Raw genomic sequence first — 7,518 nt, 5'->3', positions numbered from 1 at the left:
TAGCAACTCAATATGAGTGCATATATGAACAGGGATTTAGCTCAGCACGGCAATGCACACTTGTAATGCCAGTACTTGGGAGGTCGAGCCAGGAGGCTTGTAGGTTTTCAAGGCCAGCCTCTCAGCAACTTAGTGAGACCCTATTACAAAATAAAAATGTTAAAAGGCCAAGGGTATAACTGAGAGGTCAAATGCCTCTGTGTACAATCTCCAGTCTCAGAAAAAAGAAAAAAGAGTAGAGATTTATAATACATGAAACAAACTAACATAAAGAGATACATAGATATATTTGCAGTTACATTTGGAAATTTCAGTGCTACTTTCTGAGTAATCAGTGAATCCAATTAAAAGTAAACAAATATTAAAATATATAAAACTATGCATATCTTTATATAAAGATTCTTGAAGCAACATTCCCCAGGGTTTTTCAACTCAGCACCATGACCGTTTTTGCTGGACAGTTCCTTTTGCTTTTGGTAGTGACAGTGAGGTTGTCCTGGGCACTGGATGTCAGCAGCATGCTTGTCCCCGCTGTCCTAACCAGAAATGTTTCCAGACAATTCCATCTGCCTGGGAGTGTGGGAGAGGAGGGGCAGAACAAGGCCTCACAGAGAGCCATCCACACCGACCACGTGCTAGAAGATAAGACAAACCGAAATAAATTCTCAAAGTATCAAACTCAAACACAGTACATGCTCAGGACAAAATGAAATTCAAATATAAGTTAGATCATTTTTCATCTAAATTTTATTTCATATGTTTGTTAGTTGAGCCATGCTTTTCCAAATAGCTCATGAGTTAAAAAATAAAATAATCAAAAAGAAAATTAGAAAATCATTTGCACTGACTCTTTAAGGACACACAGCAAGAAAAACCAGCGGATGGAGTGAAATAATGCTTAGAGAGAAAGTTTCAGCTTTAATGAAAATAGTAGGGGATATTGCATATTCACTAACCCAAACTTCCATGTTAAGAAACTCAAAGCCTGAGAACAAATTGAATGTTAAGTAAACTTAAAAAAATAAAATTAAGAGCACATCAGTGAGCTGGCACAGAAGGAAAATGAGCAGCCCCAAGGCCCAGAGAGCCCGCAGCAGGCAGGCTTGAGCCCAGACCCTCCCAGTAAAACAAGGGCCCCACCCTCCATCCACATTTTCATAAACAGCCTGCAAGAGAAGGCAAGGGGTCCCTGGGAGGGGCTCAGGCTTCACAGGGCAGGAGCAGCTAAAACCTGGCGATGCTTTGCTTCCTGGAGCAAAATAATAACCTCTCTGTGCTGTGATTTTATCTCCTGTAAAATCGAGATATGGCTGTGTTTAAGCCACAGGACTACTATGAGGATTAATGAGGACAGCATAGGTAAAGGCTTGTCATGGAGTAGGAATGCCTTCCCCTTTCATGGGCTGTACCCAGAGACTGTTTCCAGAAGCTGGGGTGGGGGTAGGGGGATGCCATGGTGAAGGCCAAGCTACAGAGGCATCCTCTCCCTCCTCAGTCCTCCCTCCCTCCCTCCCTCCCTCCCTCCCTCCCTCCCTCACCGGGGTCTAAGATGCTCTTTCTGGTCCCTGACCCTGGCTTGCCTTAGGGCCAATACCATGCTGAGCCCGGAGCTGCTTTACTGAGGTCGAATGGCACCATTAGAACATGTGGAAACTCTGCAAACAGCCAGCCAGTGACAGCGAGATGCTTTCTGGGACCAATCCAAAGAACAATTAAGCAACCATTTGAAGACTGTCTGGGTCTTCAGTGAGGAGGGGACCGCCACCAAGAGCTTGTTAGTTCCAGGTGGTAGTCAAGCAGCCTGTCTCTCTGTCTGTCTCTCTCTCTCTCTGAAAATTAAATAACATAACATCAACCAGACCCTTTCCAAATGCACAGTGGTTAGATGAGGCCCTGTGTCACTTTCTTTGAAAAAGAAGATGTACTGGCATCCTGCAGGTCAAATTTGGCCTTTAAGATTATCATTAATATTATTGTTGCCCATTGATGGCTTTTTCTTTTGTTTTGTAGTGCTGGGGATGGAAATCAGGGGCATTGTACCTCCAAGCTACACCCCCAGCCCTATATTTTAGTCTCTTTATTTTTGAAACAGGGTCTGAGTTGCAAAAGGGCCTCGCTAAGTAGCTGAGGCTATCCACAAACCACAATCCTCCAGTCTCTGCCTCCTGTATGCTGGGATTATAAGCTTGTGCCACCACGCCCGGCCTTATTATGCCCATTGATTTTTTTTTTTTTTTTGGTGGTACTGGGGGTTCCTGGAAGCCCTTCTACCTCTGGGCTACACTCCCAGACCTATTTTTTAGCATTCACCACCACGCCTGGCCCCACTGATGTTTAAAGCATCTAATTTCATTGCCATCAAACACCTTTCAGTTTCACATTCAAACTCATGCCCTGCATCCAGTTTCTTCTAAAGAATAGTTGACAGGGCCACCCTGGACATGGGCCTCCCATGGGCCCCAGGAGCTGCAAGGGAGGAGGCCCCACCACACCTCACCTCCAGAAGGCCAGGGCCACCCTATGGTCTCCCCACCCTTGGCTGGCATGTCTGCCATGACTTCTTCCTGCCTGGCCTGTGGAGCTTGCAGACTCTGCTTAGAAACATTCCCGATTTAGCAGTTGGAGAGGTTGGGCCCTGGAAAGGAATGTATGGAGAGGATTTTCTGAGTCATCCTCAGAGCCGGAGACAGTGCAGCCCACAAGACAGAGAAATCTGTGTTTCCGAGCTGGTCCCCAAGAGACCTTACTTCAGTTTCCTATTCCGCCTCCAAAAACCACTCTGGCGAGCTTGCTCCTCTCATTTCTACACGCCAAGCCACCTGCCGCCTTCGCTACTCCTTTGGTAATGACTCATCTACCACTACTTATATTTTGGAGAATATTTATTGATAGCTAATATATACTAAACACAGTCTTAGGTCCCAGGGAGGATAAAATGTGAATCACATTCCATCCTGGCACTCAACCGGCTGATCCAGAATAGGAGAAAGAACCCAGCCCTGGGGCCAGCTGGATGTCAGGGATGGGAGTTGAAATTCTACTCCAACACAAGCTGCTTTACGGTCTTGGGCAAGGGACTCAACAGTTCTGAGCCTAGGCTTCCTTCTGTGTGCAGCGAGGGCCGTGATCCCTTCCCCAGCGGTGGTCAGGAAGGGTAATGAGATCATGCATGTAACTAGCTGTGAGCTGTTTGCCCTCAGATCCATGCCCTCCTCTTCTTGTGCTCACATGCATGGCCAGAGAAGATGCATGTCTCAGACTTCCTGTGCCTGGCTTCCCAGCGGGGACAGTCAACATGAGGCCAAGACTCTGGAAAGGATGAAAGTAGGACACAAGGTATTTCTCCCTCTTGTACTTTTGGTAGCAGTTTTGGCTACATCTCTACCTCTGTCCCAGCTCCAGGATATCTACCATGGATTTTGGTTTCCAGGATCAGCTAATACTGCCTTCCTCCTTGTTTCTAGGATCAGCTAATACTGCCTACCTTTCTGTTTCTTCCAGGTCAATGGCAACAAGACGTCTTGCTCTGGCCAACCTCTCCCCTGGCCGGCATCTCAGTTCCTTTATCACCTGTGTAATTAATTCTTTGTTGTTCTGGGCAGACTTGTGTACCCCAGGTACCCAGAATGTCACTTTATTTGGCCATAGGAGGCTTACAGATGAAATTAGTCAGGATGAGAATAGACAGTAATAGTATGGGCTTCTAAAGAAACGTGACTGGTGTCCTCATGAAAAGGGGAAATTTAGAGAGACAGGCACACAGGAAGAATAGCACATGATGCCTCCACATGCTAACAAAAAATCCACCAGCATGTGAACACCCTTCCACCTCTGCTCCCAGCCTCAAAAAGAAACACTTTGATCTGGGACTTCAGCCTCCAGAGCAGTGGGAGTTGACGTTTCTGCTGTGTAAGCTAGTTGCTTGGGGTACTTTGTTACCGCAGCCCCAGAAAATTGATGCACCTACTTTAAATACCTCCTGTGTGAAGTACGGTGTTTCTGTCTTGTGATGGAATCTGACTGAATCAAGGGAAGCCTGCTGCTGGTCCATGGCAGGAGCTTGATTTGATGGGGAAGTGACTTTGTTATCAAGGAAAATTGTTCTGAGCAGACTTAGATTGTGGAAAATAACTGAAACACTTTCACAGTCATTTAAAAATCATTTATTGTCATCACGACCAAAACAGGTTCTTTATTTGTTAAAACTCCACACAAACTTTATACAACTTATGATGTCTTAGGGCAGAGGGAGAGGGATTAGTCTAACCTGAAAAGCAGGCTGGGAAGTCCGTTTGCCTTGTATTTCAGATGGCTGTGTCTGGGCCTCAGGTCTAGGTCATTTATGAGTCCTGTCTGGGTCTTCCAGCCTGACTGTAACCAGTGCTGAACCAGAGCCGAGGTGAAGACTTGCTGATGGCCACCAGCACAGCTGCTAGGTCCACGTTCAGCCTCATCATCGTGGCTGGTACGACAAGGTGGGACAGCTCCTTGGCAGAAGAAGCTGAGGGTTTTCAGTCTCAGGTTCTGACAGTTATCGTTCTCTGGTCCTCAGGTTTCTGGGGACTCCATGGTCCTGGACCCCATGGCCCCTTAGAAACCTGTCCCTGCTCAGCAGGCCTTGCACTCAGATGTTGTCTAACACCCTGCACTTTGCACTTTATGCCAGGTGCCCCTGTGTTGCCTCTGATGACTTGGGGGTGCCCTGCCATGCCTGTGTGTACTGTGAGAGTCACATTTGCACACTGTACACATCATGCTGGGGTGTGGTGAGCCATGCCAGGTTGCACTGTCACAGTTAAATCCCTCTTTGGCTTTAATGGAGCCTTTAATAAGTGTGTGTGTGTGTGTGTGTGTGTGTGTGTGTGTGTGTGTGTACCCCATGCAAGAATGGATTCAGATCTTAATAAAATCCAACCAGCACGTATTTGGGATTCACTGAGTAACGTGCAAGGGGCAATGTGTGTGCATGTGTGTGTGTGTGTGTGTGTGTGTGTGTGTGTGTGCATGTGTGTGCAAGAACTCAATAAGCTATCAAGACAAAACCCCACAGAATAAGCACCATATCTCCACTTTGTAGAAAGATAAACCTGGGTCAGAGAAGGTAAGTGACCTACCCAGCTTGCATACTTTAAGTGAGAAAATCAGGGATTGGGCCTGTCCACGTGACCCTAATTGTACTGGTATTGGAAATTGCAGAGTAGAGTTCTAATGATTAACCTATAGTAAAATCCTTAGAGATAATTAATGTCTTTAACCTTAAAACTATATAGAGGCCACCAGTGCCTCGGTTTACCTGCTCTCCTCTGTGACCTGGCCTGGGTGTAGGAAAGGTAAGCTCCATGTGCTGCTTCAAAGCACCCTAGTTGATGAGCAACCAATCCTGCCCGATACAATAGAGGCGAAGGCCAGGTAGATTTTTGACTCCTGCACTTAGTAAGTGCACTGTCCGGAGACAAAGAGGCGCCACCTGGCTAAGGAATAAATTACTAGCCCATTGCCTTGGTGACGCTGGTAAGATACCAATACAAAATCTATTTAAAGGCTAGATATGAAGAGGAGGTCAGAGTTCCATTTTGGGGCTCTCCAGCGTGCATGCCAGCACACTGCTTTTACTTCTCTATTCCCTACTGCTGTTGTAATAAAGACTTGTTAAAGCTGCACCAAGCTGCCTATTAGTTTTAATTTTTCTGTTCAACAAATTTTAGTTGAATAAGAAATAGAGCCCACAGCACCATTTAAACTGTAATACTAATGTCCTGTCCCAACTCTTCCTTAGAGACCCTCCCAGAAACGGCCTCCCCAGGGTGGGCCATGACAGAGGTCCACCAAGCAGAAGTCTAGATGAAAAGTCACTAAATAAAGTATAAGTCAGGACTCTGCAGGGGTGTCCCTCGGGAAGATAGGATAGAGCCCGAGTCCTTGCAGAATCACGCGTTCAGGGCCCCACTTTTTATACCTACAGTGGTCACAGGGAGGAGGGTTGCCCTAGGATGTCAGGTGCCCTGAAGCTTTCATCTGACAGTGACCGCCAGAATCCAGTTTCCAAGGTTAGGACAGCTACAAACAGATGCAGGACTAGGGCCAGGATTCAGCAGCTCTTTGGCAATTGTCTGCAGCCTTAAGGGAGGCTAGTAACAGCCCCTCCCCAGATGCCCCTGAGGTGCTGACACTGAGCCCCATGGATGCTGGATGCTCTGATTAATGAACTCATTTCAATTCATTTTTTCTTTTTTGTACTGGGGATTGAACCTAGGGACAGTCTACCTCCAAGCTATATCTCAGCCCTTTTATCATCATTACTATTATATTATTATCACTATTATTATAATGATTATTGCTTTTATTGTTTTTGTTGTTATTTGTGGGGCTTTTTTGTTTTGTTTTTGTTTTTGTTTTGTGGTCCTGGGATGGAACCCAGGGACATTCTACCTTCGAGCTACACCCAAGTCCTATTTTTTTATTCTTTATTTCAAAACCAGCTCCCACTAAGTTGCAGAGGGCCTCACTAAGTAGCTGAGGCTGTTCTCGAACCGCAATCCTCCAGTCTCAGTCTCCCAAATGCTGGGATTACAAGCGTGTGCCACCACACCTGGCTTTTTTTTTTTTTTTTAAATATGGTTTCACCAGGTTGCCGAGAGTCTTGCTAAGATGCTGAGGCTGGTCTCAAACGTACAGTCCTCCTGTGTCAGCCTTCCAAGTACTAGGATTACAGGTATGTGCCACCACACCTGGCTCATTACAAGTTATTTTCCTCCAAAAGCTCTCGTATGATGCCACTCCCCAATTCCCTCATGCCCGGGCTACCTGCAGGCCACATGTAAGTCCATTGTGGTTCACAAAGCTGATGATTTCCAGCAAAGTTTTGACCTGGATTCCAGAGTAGCAAGCCTAGCTCAGTGGGAACCCAGAGCCCTTCATATCTGCTCCCCCAGGAGACATTTTGGTTGCTTGAGCCTGGCTGTCCTTAGATTCCTGGGCCTCGCAGGCCACTGAGAAGGAGCTAAAGCTGGGAAGGAACCCATAGCTGCAGTGTTAATGGCCCTCACTGCCACAGAGGATGTGGCATCTGGACCAGCCCTCCCCAAACTGTGCTGTCATCCTTCCCAGGGCCAGGTGACCAGGCCCCGCTGGGGACCAGCATAGCCACGCACAGTGTGAGTGCCAAGGCCTCGGATGAGCCTCAGATTTCACTTTTGCTGTGAACGAGCACAGGAGTAGTCTTCCTTTTCCTGGCCGCAGAATGGCTGGTTTTCATATCTGCACTCAGCACATTTTCACAGTTCCTTATAATCGTGTGTTTACATTCCCGGCTTTGCCAGCCCCGGAGGGTAGAAGCTGATCTGTCATGGATCCTCTGTCATAGCTAGCTGCTAGCAGGCTGAGGGCAGAGACAAAAAGCTAAGTGAGGCTGCAGAAGTCAGGCCAGACTCCATGCAGGCAGGGCTGGGCTGGGCTGAGGCCTGGGGAACGAACACGGTGGGTACAGATGTGACAGGTCCTCCAGGAGGAGGGAGTGGG

Source organism: Muscardinus avellanarius, assembly GCF_963383645.1.
Source record: "Muscardinus avellanarius genome assembly, chromosome: 4".
NCBI lineage: Eukaryota > Metazoa > Chordata > Mammalia > Rodentia > Gliridae > Muscardinus > Muscardinus avellanarius.
Note: the sequence above shows the minus strand (reverse complement) of the source record.